This window comes from Podarcis liolepis, assembly GCF_965112155.1.
Source record: "Podarcis liolepis genome assembly, chromosome: 14".
Lineage (NCBI taxonomy): Eukaryota > Metazoa > Chordata > Lepidosauria > Squamata > Lacertidae > Podarcis > Podarcis liolepis.
Window position 1 is genome coordinate 672,741 of NC_139569.1, and position 12,842 is coordinate 685,582.

The window sequence follows — 12,842 nt, forward strand, 5'->3', positions numbered from 1 at the left end:
AGTCGGATTGCCCTGGTCCGCACCAGTTCTAAGTCAGCTGCTAGGCGCCGGCCGAGGCGGGATGAGGCATTAGGCTATTTTTTAAAAAAAATATTGTTTGGGGAGTTAACTAGTTTATTTTGTATTATGGTGTGTTTTGTAGCACTAGTTTTTACTCCTGCTCTCTTCTATCTGTTTGGGTGGAGGCTGTTTGTTTGACAAATCTGTAAGCATACAGCATACAGTCCTCTGATCACAACCCATGGTGATGGAGCCTGGAGATATTTCTTTCCTATTATTCCTAAAGGCAAGAGTTCTTTTAGGCTCACTCCATGGCAGTCTTACTGAAGTGACATGTAACTTGCACTTTCTGTTGCACAGTGTCTGTAGACTACTGTAACACCCTTGTATTGGTTCAGGGTCTCAGATGTATGGCATCCACCTCTGCAGAGTCTGTCAAGTCTTCTGCCTCTGGCTAGACGTTTTCATACTGGGAGCACATTGATCCAGAGTTTTATGGAATTAAAGTAATCCCCTCCTGACAGAAAACACGTGCAACCATGCCTCTTGGTTTGATGTTTTTTATTCTTCTTCTAACCCCCACCATCAATGTGCTCCCCTGCTTCATCAATCCATCTTTCACTCAGGGCCCCTGTTGTATGCAGGAAGCTTCCTCTGTTTCTGAAGTGACATTCCATTACCGTCAGTTCCTTTGCCAGGAAGTTCCCAGCTAAGGACTGCTCGCCGACCTGCTTAAAGGCAATTTATGAAGGTGTTCTCTATGCAGGCTCCCTATGCTCCATCTCAGCCATTGCAAACAGGGACCTCCATCATTTACCTTGATGTGAAACTACGCCACAAGTCTGGATGCCGGGAGACCAAGCCAGGTTCTAATTGTCCTTGAGCAGTGGTCCATGCAGGTAAGCATTTGCACCCCTCCAACTCTAATGACTAACTCTAACTTGGAGCAGGAACCGGCAAGCCACTCCAGTATCCCTGCCAAGAAAACTCCATGGACAAAGACAACAGGCATATAAAAGTTATGATGCTGGAAGATGAGCCCCTCAGGTCGGAAGGCGTCCAACATGCTACTGAGGAAGAGCGGAGGACAAGTACAAGTAGATTCAGAGCTGATGAAGCAGCTGGGCCAAAGCCGAAAGGACGCTCAGTTGCGGAAATGCCTGGAAGCGAAAGGAAAGTCCAATGCTGTAAAGAAAAATATTGCATAGGAACCTGGAATGTAAGAACCATGAACCTTGGTAAGTTGGATGTGGTCAAAAATGAGGTGACAAGAATAAATATTGACATCCTGGGCATCAGTGAACTAAAATGGACGGGAATGGGCGAATTCAGTTCGGATGACCATCACATCTACTACTGTGGGCAAGAATCCCGTAAAAGAAATGGAGTGGCCCTCATAGTCAACAAAAGAGTGGCAAAAGCTGTACTGGGATGCAATCTCAAAAATGACAGAATGATCTCGATACGAATTCAAGGCAGACCTTTTAACATCATAGTAATCCAAGTTTATGCACCAACTACTGGTGCTGAAGAAACTGAAATTGACCAATTCTATGAAGACTTACAACACCTTATAGAAATGACACCAAAGAAGGATGTTCTTCTCATTATAGGGGATTGGAATGCTAAAGTAGGTAATCAAGAGATAAAAGGAACAACTGGCAAGTTTGGCCTTGGAGTTCAAAACGAAGCAGGGCAAAGGCTAATAGAGTTCTGCCAAGAGAACAAGCTGGTCATCACAAACACGCTTTTCCAACAACACAAGAGACGACTCTACACATGGACATCACCAGATGGGCAGCATCGAAATCAGATTGATTATATTCTCTGCAGCCAAAGATGGAGAAGCTCTATACAGTCAGCAAAAACAAGACCTGGAGCTGACTGTGGCTCAGATCATCAGCTTCTTATAGCAAAATTCAAGCTTAAACTGAAGAAAGTAGGAAAAACCACTGGGCCGGTAAGATACAATCTAAGTCAAATCCCTTATGAATACACAGTGGAAGTGAGGAACAGGTTTAAGGATTTAGATTTGGTGGACAGAGTGCCTGAAGAACTATGGATGGAGGCTCGTAGCATTATACAAGGGGCAGCAACTAAAACCATCCCAATGAAAAGGAAATGCAAGAAAGCAAAGTGGCTGTCCAACGAGGCCTTACAAATAGCGAGGGAGAGAAGGCAAGCAAAATGCGAGGGAGATTGTGAAAGATACAGGAAATTGAATGCAGATTTCCAAAAAATAGCAAGGAGAGACAAGAAGGCCTTCTTAAACGAGCAATGCAAAGAAATAGAAGAAAACAATAGAATGGGAAAAACCAGAGATCTGTTCAAGAAAATTGGAGATATAAAAGGAACATTTCGTACAAAGATTTCCATAATAAAAGACAAAAGTGGAAAGGACCTAACAGAAGCAGAAGACATCAAGAAGAGGTGGCAAGAATACACAGAGGAACTATACCAGAAAGAAATGGATGTCTCGTATACCCCAGGTAGTGTGGTTGCTGACCTTGAGCCAGACATCCTGGAAAGTGAAGTCAAATGGGCCTTAGAAAGCATTGCTAATAACAAGGCCAGTGGAAGTGATGATATTCCAGCTGAACTATTTAAAATTTTAAAAGATGATGCTGTTAAGGTGCTACACTCAATATGCCAGCCAATTTGGAAAACTCAGCAGTGGCCAGAGGATTGGAGAAGATCAGTCTACATCCCAATCCCAAAGAAGGGCAGTGCCAAAGAATGCTCCAACTACCGCACAATTGCACTCATTTCACACGCTAGCAAGGTTATGCTTAAAATTCTACAAGGAAGGCTCAAGCAGTATGTGGACCGAGAACTCCCAGAAGTGCAACCTGGATTTAGAAGAGGCAGAGGAACCAGAGACCAAATTGCAAACATGTGCTGGATTATGGAGAAAGCTAGAGAGTTCCAGAAAGACATCTACTTCTGCTTCATTGACTATGCAAAAGCCTTTGATTGTGTCGACCACAGCAAACTATGGCAAGTTCTTAAAAAAATGGGAGTGCCTGATCACCTCATCTGTCTCCTGAGAAATCTCTATGTGGGACAAGAAGCTACAGTTAGAACAGGATATGGAACAACTGATTGGTTCAAAATTGGGAAAGGAGTACGGCAAGGCTGTATATTGTCCCCCTGATTATTTAATTTATATGCAGAATTCATCATGCGAAAGGCTGGGCTGGATGAATCCCAAGCCAGAATTAAGATCGCCGGAAGAAATACCAACAACCTCAGATATGCAGATGACACAACCTTGATGGCAGAAAGTGAGGAGGAATTAAAGAACCTTTTAATGAGGGTGAAAGAGGAGAGGGCAAAATATGGTCTGAAGCTCAACATCAAAAAACGAAGATCATGGCCACTGGCCCCATCACCTCCTGGCAAATAGAAGGGGAAGAAATGGAGGCAGTGAGAGATTTTACTTTCTTGGGCTCCATGATCACTGCAGATGGTGACAGCAGTCACCTCTGGTCAGTTGACTGGGTGGCCCCACTCCTCAGCTGAGTATACCAGGCAGCCTTTGGCTCTGGGTAGACTGGGTTTTTGATCCCCTTCAGGTAGACCACCTACCAACTAGACCACAAAGCTGTTCAGTCTACCTAGTGGAGAACTGAAGGCTGTCAGCTGTCATGTCTACCAGCTGGAGTGAGAAAGCACCCAGTGCTGAACTCTGCACATGCCCCAAATTGGTAAGACTTTCTTTACGGAAAGGTTCAGCCTTGCTGGTATCCTCTACATATTAACAACCAGCACCCACCTTCCGGCGTGTTGGTGGTCTGGTCGCGGGTGGGGCGGGCTGGGGACGGTGGCGCCTGGGAGCTGCTGTTTCTCACCCAGGAGAGGTTCTGGTTGGCATCCGCTGCCCACCTGCACCAGCCCTCCTCGAAGAAGCATGAGAGGAAGGTCTCTGGGGGAGAAAGGCAGGTGGGGGGGTCCCAGGGGTGCCTTTTCCGCCCTTTCCCCTTCCGGTGGTGCCCACATCCCCTGGCCTCGAATGCCCCCCCCCCCGCCTGCTCACTGCAACCCCATCTGCCGCCGCCATCGCCACAGTCCTTGGTGCCATCACAATGGGGGCAGGGGTCACGCAGCCGCTTGGCAGGCATGGGTGCTCGTCTGGGGCGCAGCTCCGGGGACCTGGAAACGTTGGGACGGTGAATGGGGAGCCTCCAAGCCCAGAGGCAGTCTATCTGGTTGGCTGCGTTAGGGGGGAGGCAGAAAAGAAAGCCTGCCTTTGGGGGCCACAGTTCCTGAACTGCACATCATCCAGCGCCACACTCGCCACTGAGGAGAAGGTCACCTGTGGAGAGGGAGGCAGCGCTCTTGACATGCTCTGGAGAAGGAGCTGGCCAGGGAGAGCGAGGAGCCCAAGACCCACCTGGAAAGTGCCAAGGACTCTTCCAGTGTAGGCCAGCAGGGGGCGCCAGGCGCCAGAGGACGAGGCGGGGCTTCGCCACAGGGGGACAACGTGGCCGCCGTAGCTCAGCTCCAATGTGAAGCTCCCGTTGAGTCCTGCAGGGGAAGGGTGAGGGGTCTGGGGGTCATCTAGTCTGACCTGGCGAATTTTGCAGATTGCCATCTGGTCTCGTTTTTATCAGTCCCCAATGCGGGATGGGAAGCAGGGCACCAGTAAAAGATCAGGATAGTTTTTCTTTACGCCGACCCTACCAGGCGGGTCAGTAGTCTAGAAATCAATCAATAAAAATTATATGATACGATGCGTACTGCAGTTTAGAAACGTATTATGTGATATTGATACGGAATTTATGAGAACCGTGCCAGGGGGCATTTCCTCCACTACATCGGGGAAAAGGACAAGTGGGGGGCTCTGGGCCTGTTGGATTTCCGACCTCCAGCGCCCCAAGCTTACCTGTCTCGGCCATGCTGTACCAGGCTCGGCGCACTCAGGGTCGGGGAGTGGAGTCGGGTGGGGGCGGCAGGCGGCTTGGCTCGCTGCTCTGAGGAGCTCATGTGCCAGCCTGAGAGAAGGTGGGGGGGCGCCAAGCAATGCTTCCCCTCCCTTCAAATAAAGCATTTATCCGGGTCGTTGCCCAGCGTGTGGTCGGGGGGGGGGGGTCGGCGCTGTGCGCCCAGCCTCCGCCACGCCCTGGAGTGCCTGCCTGCCTTCCCTTCCCCCAGGTAGACCGAGTAGGCGCCCCTCCCTTGCTATAGCAGCGCTGGGCACCAGGGACGGAGTCAGGGCGTCCATCCCCTGCCTACCTGCCTTCCCCCAGGTAGACCAGGCAAGAGCCTTTCCCTTTGTTTAGGATCCCCGCTGAATTCCTAATGGTAACATCTAATTTGACTTCTCCAGCATGATGTTGGAGTTTGGTTACACCCATTTTCTTCCAGAAGCAGCCTTCTCTTTCTCAGCGATCTAGTGTCTAGGGGTCCATTCTTTTCCTCCAGCACCATGGTCCCCTCATGTGGGGCAGTGCTGGGGTGGCAGTAGAGCGTTCCCGGCGCCTGCCCTCTTCCTTCTAGGTGACGGACGGAGGCGATTCCAGCCCACTTCGCTTAGGAGGCCGGGTGTAGCTCCATGCCGGAGGCGGCAGCAGCCTGGCCGATACTTCTTGCGGCGGCTGGCGGCTCTCTTCGTGCGTACTACAGCCAAAGAAACTGGGGATTTGCCGGGCCCCTTCAGAGAACGGGGGGGGGGGGCCTCCCGGTCTACCCGTCGAAGCCCAGTCTGCTGCGCGCGTCCCCATTCACCCCGCTCTGAGCGCCCCCAAGGGAGGGGACTGGCAGCGGCGCACGGTTTCCCGGCCCTTGGCTCCCCTCCAGTGTACTCACTGGGGGGGGGCTGGGGGCTGCCGGTCTACCTCCGAGGAGGGAGGCTTTCCGGTCGGCCCGCTGGAGGATCGGTGGGCTCCTAGCATCCCCGGTCACGCCACCCTGCCTGCCTGCCTGCTTGCACGCCGGAGGGTCTGGGGTTTCCAGGTCTACCTCGGAGGACTGACGGCTTCCCGGTCTCCCCTCCTTGTGCCCGGGGGGCGCCAGTCCACTAGGCGGCGGGCCAGGAGCCGCTGCCCGGTCTACTCGCCGGCGGAGGGAGGCTGGGGGGCAGGGTCTTGACGGTCTTCCTCAGAAATCGTGGGACTTCCCGGTCTACTCGCCGGAAAGCGCGGCTCTGCCGGACTACCTGGCGGACGGAGTGGAACCGCTGGCAGGTCTACTTGGCGCCGGACCTCGTTAAGCCCGGTCTGCCTGCCTGCCTGGCGCCTGCCTGGTGCTCCTAAACGAAGAGACAAGCTCCTGCCCGGTCTACCTGGAAGGCAGGCAGGGAACAGTCTGCCTGCCTGCTTCCTGGTCTGCACAGGTGAAAGCGCGGCTCTGTCAGAAATCCTGGGGTACGGAATGGAACCGCTAGCCGGTCTACTCGGTGCCAGCCCGGTGGGCTCCTCGCGTCCACGTTCACCCCGTCCTGCTGCCTGCCACCTGCCCAGGGCTCCTAAGCAATGGAACAGGCTCGTGCCCGGTCTACCTGGAAGGCAGGGAGCGGAGGGACACCCTCCATGCCTGCCTGCATGCCTGCCTGCCCGCCCGCAGGCCGCCTGCCCGGCGCTCCTGAACGAAGGGAAAGGCTCCTGTCCGGTCTACCTGGGGGGAGGCCGGCAGGGGATGGCCACACTGCCTGCATGCCTTCCTTCCTACGTGCCTGCCTGCCGCCTGCCTTGCGCTCCTAAACAAAGGGACAGGCTCCTGCCCGGTCTACCTGGAAGGCAGGCAGCGGACGGCCTGCCTGCCTGCCTGCTCGCTGGAGGTTCCGGGGCTTCCAGGTCCAAGTTTGCCTGCCAGCCGTCCGGCCTGCTTTCCGGTCTACCCACCGTAAAGTGGGCTCTGCCGGACTACCTGGGATACGGAATGGAACCGCTGGCCGGTCTACTGGCCTCCGGACCTCGGTTAGCCCGGTCTACCCGCCGGAGGGGCTGGCAGCGTTGCCCGGTCTCCCTGCCCTTGGCGCCCCTCCGTTCTACACGCTCGAGAGGGTGGCCTGGGGCTTGCCGGTCTACCGCCGAACACGGGGGGCCCCGGTCTACCTGACGGGGAGGCTGCGGCTTGTCGGTCTACTAACGAGGGTGTGGGGCTTCCCGGTCTACCCGCCCGCGCCCCTATGGGGCCTCCAGGTCTACCCGGTCGCTGTAACCCGACGACATCGCCAAGGGTGGCTGGGGTTCGTGGCGACAGCTGCCGTAGAACTCGGTGCCTTTGTAGACGGCCGCTTGGCAGCAGAGCAGCAGGCAGGTGATGGAGGAGATGGGGGGGGCGGGCGGGCGTCCGTCCTTGCAGGGACGGCAAGGGAGAAAAGTCTCGGCGTGCGTGCGTTCCTTTGCGGGAGGGGGAGCATGCAGAGACCCAGGGATACAGAAAGACAAGCACAAAAGCGCTCGTGCGCTCTCACACACATTTGATTGTTTGCTGGGGGGGGGAGGGAGTGAGGGGGGAGAGGGGGGGAGTCAGGCAGGCAGAAACAAAATCTGTCTGTCTCTCACATACACAAACAAAAACTCGTTTGCAGGGAAGGGAGACAGAAGGGCACAAAATTTCTCTCTCACACTAGCATACACTCAAAGACAGCATGTGCTTGTGGGGGGGGGACAGAAAGAGACACAGGAGCCAAGTACACCGCACACACGCCTGTGTGCAGGGGAGACCGACAGGGACAGAGAGATGGACACAAAATATCACTCCAACGCGCACACACGCACACCCAAGAAACCACCCCCGCCCCCCATGTGTTTGCGGGTGGGGGAGAGAGACACACACAAAACAAATCACGGAGAGAGGTCGAAGGCGGGCGGGCAGGCAGGCACACACACACACACGCATCCCCGCCCCGCACGAACGCACTCACTCACGCACGATCATGACAACAAAAGGGATACGACGAAGAAGAAGAAAAAGGGGAGAACGGCTGCCCTGCCCTTACCATGCTGGCCACATGGGGGCACTCCTAAAGAAAGCAACCGGCGCCTACCCGGTCTACCTGGGAGAAGGCAGGTGGCGCTCCTAAAGAGAGGGAGGGGTGCCTAGCCGGTCTACAGGGGGTGGGGAGAGACAGGCGGCGGACAGCCGCCCTCACTCCCTCCCTGCTCCCTGGCGTTCCTAAACGAAGGGACAGGCGCCTACCTGGTCTACCTGGGAGGAGGCAGGTAGGCAAGCAGGCATGCAGGCAGACAGACAGACAGGGGACGGCCACCCTGCCTGCCTGCCCGTCACTCCTAGACAAACGAGCAGGCTCATGCCCGGTCTACCTGGAAGGCAGGCAGGCAGCGGACGGCAGCGAACTTTCCTGCTATTATCTGAACCGAGTCCCTGGCTGGGATAGAGGAGGCTATGGAGGAAAATAGATGGCTAAGCGGAAGAGGCAACGGAGCCTGCTGGCTACTGCTGACCACGGGTGCCAACTTGAATAAATATGGAGGGGGGGAGGCATGGGCGTGGCCAGGATTTATGCTGGGGGGGGGGACTGAATCATCTGCGACGTAGTTAGTTAGTTAAGCATTTTTTCTTTTCTTGATTTAGGGGGGCATCTGCCCCCTGCCCTCCCTTGGCTACTCATGGGGACAGATAAGTCCCGCCCCGCCTAATAGATCACAAGACATGGCGCGCGCGCACCATTGGAACAGCAATGAATGACCAACTTTTTTGGGCGGGCGGCCCCCGCAACTATTTTACTGGGGGGCGAAGAAACCTCCGCCCCAGGAATTGGCTCCTACTCTGCAGACCGCCCCTCCCACCACCATGATGAAAGTGTCCCTGAGCACGTGCAGAGTAAATTTCCATTCCATAAATGAAAGGAGACGCCACTCTGTGGAGATTGGTTAATTTTATTTATTCAATAACTGTACGTGTATACCCCGCTTGATTGTAGAAAACCTCAAAGCAGTTTGTAAAAAGAATAAAACAGTAAGATTATTAGTAAAAAACATTTTTTAAAAACTAAAGCCAGAGACGAACAAAAAACACCCCAGCAACCTGAATAGCAGCAGGGGCCGAAAGGAGCGCAGTGAAAGCGCCTGCTGAAAACATTTTGTTTAGACGAGCCTGTCCAGATATTCAGCTTGCTGGTATGTTTTTTGTTCGCCGCTGGTTTTTAGAGTGCTTGGAGGGAGTTCCAGCGAGTATTGCAGGCACCTGTAACAGCGCCGGTTTCGCATGAAGGGAAGGACGGGACTTCCAGATCGGAGGGTTGCATTTTGCTTCCGATACTCACTGGAGCCCCAGACCCGTCTTCTAGAGTGGCTGGGGAGGGGAGAGAGGGCAAGCAGATTAAACCTCGGGTTGATGCCCCCCCACCGGCGTCCTTCTTCATCTCATTCCTGACTTCAGCTCAGCTTCCTGCCCACCTGCCCGCGCGCCTCCCCACTTGTTGGGACGGAGACTGTATGGGTCTGGCTCCTGCCCGGACCAGTGGAGAGGTTGCTGATGGCCCCGGTCTACCGGCCGGGAAGCGGGGGGGGGGGTGGGTTGGCAGGTCTTCCCAGCGGAAGGCGCGGAAGCGGTGGGCGTTTTCCTGGGGGGCGGGGGCTGGAGCGGCAGCGGCAGCGGAGCTTTGGAAGCCGGGCGGGTGTAGCTCCCCGCGGAAGGGGCTGGCAGCGTGTCCCGTTCTTCCTGCTGGCCGGGGAGGCTGGGTCTTGCCGGTCTACCGCCGAGAACGGGAGGCTTCCCGGTCTTCTGGCCAGAGGCCCCGTCTGCTTCTCGCGTCCACGGTAACCCCTGCCTCCCCGCAGGAAGGGCTTGGGCTTCCAGGTCTCCCTCCGAGGACAGAGCGCTTCCCAGTCTACTCTCCTTGGCGCCGGTCCACCTGACGGCCGGCCTGGAACAGCTGTCCGGTCTACTCGCGGGGGGGGGGAGGCAGAGTCTCTCTCTCTCTCTCTCTCTCTCTCTCTCTCTCTCTCTCTCACACACACACACACACACACACACACACACACACACACACACACATGTGTTTTCGGGGGAGGGAGACAGAAGGGCACAAAATTTCTCTCTCACACAAACATACCCTCAAACACAGCATGTGCTTGTGTGCGGGGGAGACAGACAGAGACACAGGAGCCAAATACACCGCACACACGCCTGTGTGCAGGGGAGACAGACAGGGACAGAGAGGTGGACACAAAACATCACTCCATCGCGCGCACACGCACACCCAAAAACCACTTCCGCCCCCGTGTGCTTGCGTGCGGGGGGGGGGGAGACTTACCCAAAATAGATCACGGAGAGAGGGGGGGGCGGGCGGGCGGGCAGGCGCACACATACACATCCCCCATTTTGACCGCCCGCCCGATCATGACAACAGTAGCGATACGAAGAAGACGAAGGAGAAGAAGAAAGGCAAGGAACGGCCACCCTGCCCTGCGCCGGCCATACGGGGGCGCTCCTAAAGCGAGGGACGGGCGCCTACCCGGTCTACCTGGGGGAAGGCAGGCAGGAATGCAGGCAGGGGACGACCACCCTGCCTGCCTGCCTGCCTGCCCGCCTGACTGCCTGCTGCCTGGCGCTCCTAAACCAAGGGACAGGCTCCTGCCCGGTCTACCTGGGGGAGGGCAGGAAGGCAGGGAAACGGGAACCCTACCCCACAACGGAGCCAAGCAGGGCTATGCTGCCCCACCCGCCTACCTGCCCGCGCAGCCGGGCGCCGGGCCAGTGGACGCAGCACTTGGCTTGGGCATGACCAGAGCCATAGCTAGGTAATCTTGCGCCCCTGGCAGAACCGTCCAGATTGCGCCCCCTAGCCACGGACAAGTTGGCTCTTCTTTCCGCCTCTCCCCTTTATTGCGAGGAGAACGAGGTTCCTAGGCTACCGGGGGCGGGAACCACACACACAGTGGCGGAGGAAGTGGGGTGCGGTGGGGTTTTTCCACCCTGGGTGTCATGGGGGAGTGACATCGCCGCGCCCCCCCACGCTCGCTGCAGGAAGAAGATTAACTGCAGAGTAGAAAGATTGAGAATGAGAGATAGTCATTCTTTATATAAAGATTGTGGCAGAATTAACTCTATAAAGAAAAAATCACACAAAAGAATGCCTGCAGTCTAAATAGGGTTCTCAATATCATGAAGATTTTATATATTTTTAATCAAATGTCGATAATTGACGGCACTAACAGGCTCTAGGTGTACTCTGTATAAGAGAATGAAAACCAGTAATTTTCATAATGATAGGGATTGCAATTTTCCTAGTGTGTTTTTGACTTCTGAATTTGCCTCACACATGAAAAAACTGTTAAGAGTCAACACACACATGTAATTCCTACATTTCTGAGGGATAATAAAATAGCTAGAGGATATATCCCAGTAAGTCCAGGTTAGCTCTGCCAAGAAGTGAAATTATGTTCACCCACAAATCATAACAGAATTGTTAGGAGATCCCTATTCCTCTGTCAGAGCTTCAGTTCCCAGGATGGTTTAGCAATTAATTTCTCTTTATGAGTAACTCCGGGGATTGTAGGTTTCAAATGAAGGGCCAGTTAACACTTGATTTATCCTATACATTTTATAATTAGCAACTTTATCCAATGGTGCTCAAGTAGGTTGGAGCAAAGAATAACTGTTTCCAAAAAGGAAAAAAAATCAAAACCCTGTGCTGCTATTGTAATAAATTTGATTTCATTGAAACAGCAGGATAACTTCCTGGCTAGGAAAGATGATTATGAAGATGATGAAGAAGAGAAAGGCCTCGTTGCCCAATATGCACTAAATTAAGCAGTTGAACCTGCAGTATACTTCATAATAATTTTACTGTTTAGTGACTGCACACCCAAACTTTTTTCCACCTATTTCCTGCTTCTTGGATTTTTATTATATCTTCAAACAGTCTCGTTTCTCCTGAGCACTGAATTGTTTCTGGGGTTCACATGATGTGAATCCAAGCTCCATTAGCACATCAGTTCCCATCACCCTCAAAAGCAACGAAAGGGCAGTATCTGGCAAGAAGGTTAAAAGAGGAATAGTATTTCCTCCAAGTCTTCTGATTTTCCAGGGACAGTTCCCTAATTCCAAAAGCTATCATGGCTTCTGATTTGATCCTGGATTGTCCCTATTTCCCAAGCCAGTTCTGCCAGCACCAACTCAGGGAAGAGGATGAGCCAGGGCTTGTCCTGAGTGGTGGCAACAGTGGAGGTGGCCAGGAAGCCTCCTCTTGCCTCTCCATGGCTGCCGCTGCTGACCTCCTCCCTTGGGCAGCTCATAGCAGCTGCCGGGGAGCAGGTGCGTAGGAGAGGCTGTCACTGCCCAGGCCAACCCCGCAAGACGCACTTACTTTGAGGGGCAAGTAGAAGGCAGGGCTCCCCTGGGTTGGGAGAAAGGGGAAGGGGAGCACAAGGAGTCTTGATTTTTTAAAAATAACAAAAATGCTTTGTTCATCCGCATCTAATCTTGTCCCTTTCTAACATTTATTTTTGGGTGTGTGCTTTGCTTTTGAGGGTGCGCAAGTACCTTGATTCTAAATCTCCATTTTGTCCAGGAAAGCATAGAAAGTGATAAATCTGGAGACCAGGAAATTTGTATTCTATACCAGCTGACTTCATTTTACATTGATCAATCAGAGGGACTCTTGCTCCGTATATAAAAAGTGTAAGAACTCCAGATCCTGGAAATATCTCTCTGACATCATGATCCACTGTCCGATTTAGCCAACCATAGCTACAACTTCAATTTGACTTATTTAGAACCCTGCACTGTGTACCGAAGCAATGGCCGCTACTTAGGGCTGCCATACATCCGGGTTTCCCCAAACTCATCCAGGAATTGGGCAGCAAAATGGCGTCCGGACTGATTTCTACTGAATTGGCAAAAATACCTAGTTGACTTCAACTGACAAT

At 53.6% G+C, this 12,842-nt stretch overlaps 2 long non-coding RNA genes across 2 annotated transcripts in view; both read right to left on the reverse strand.

Annotated features, from left to right (window-relative positions):
• Nucleotides 1-311: 311 nt before the first annotated feature.
• LOC310693039 overlaps nt 312-12,842 on the reverse strand; it is a 34,350-nt gene continuing 21,819 nt past the window's right edge. The window contains exon 2 of the long non-coding RNA XR_014518972.1: nt 312-3,023. This is a non-coding gene — a long non-coding RNA (uncharacterized lncRNA). The remainder of the gene's footprint in view (nt 3,024-12,842) is intronic.
• Nucleotides 4,247-4,924, reverse strand: LOC310693037. Its single transcript, XR_014518970.1, has 3 exons — nt 4,886-4,924; nt 4,394-4,527; nt 4,247-4,315 (listed from the first exon to the last, which is right to left on the reverse strand). It is a non-coding gene; the product is annotated as an uncharacterized lncRNA (long non-coding RNA).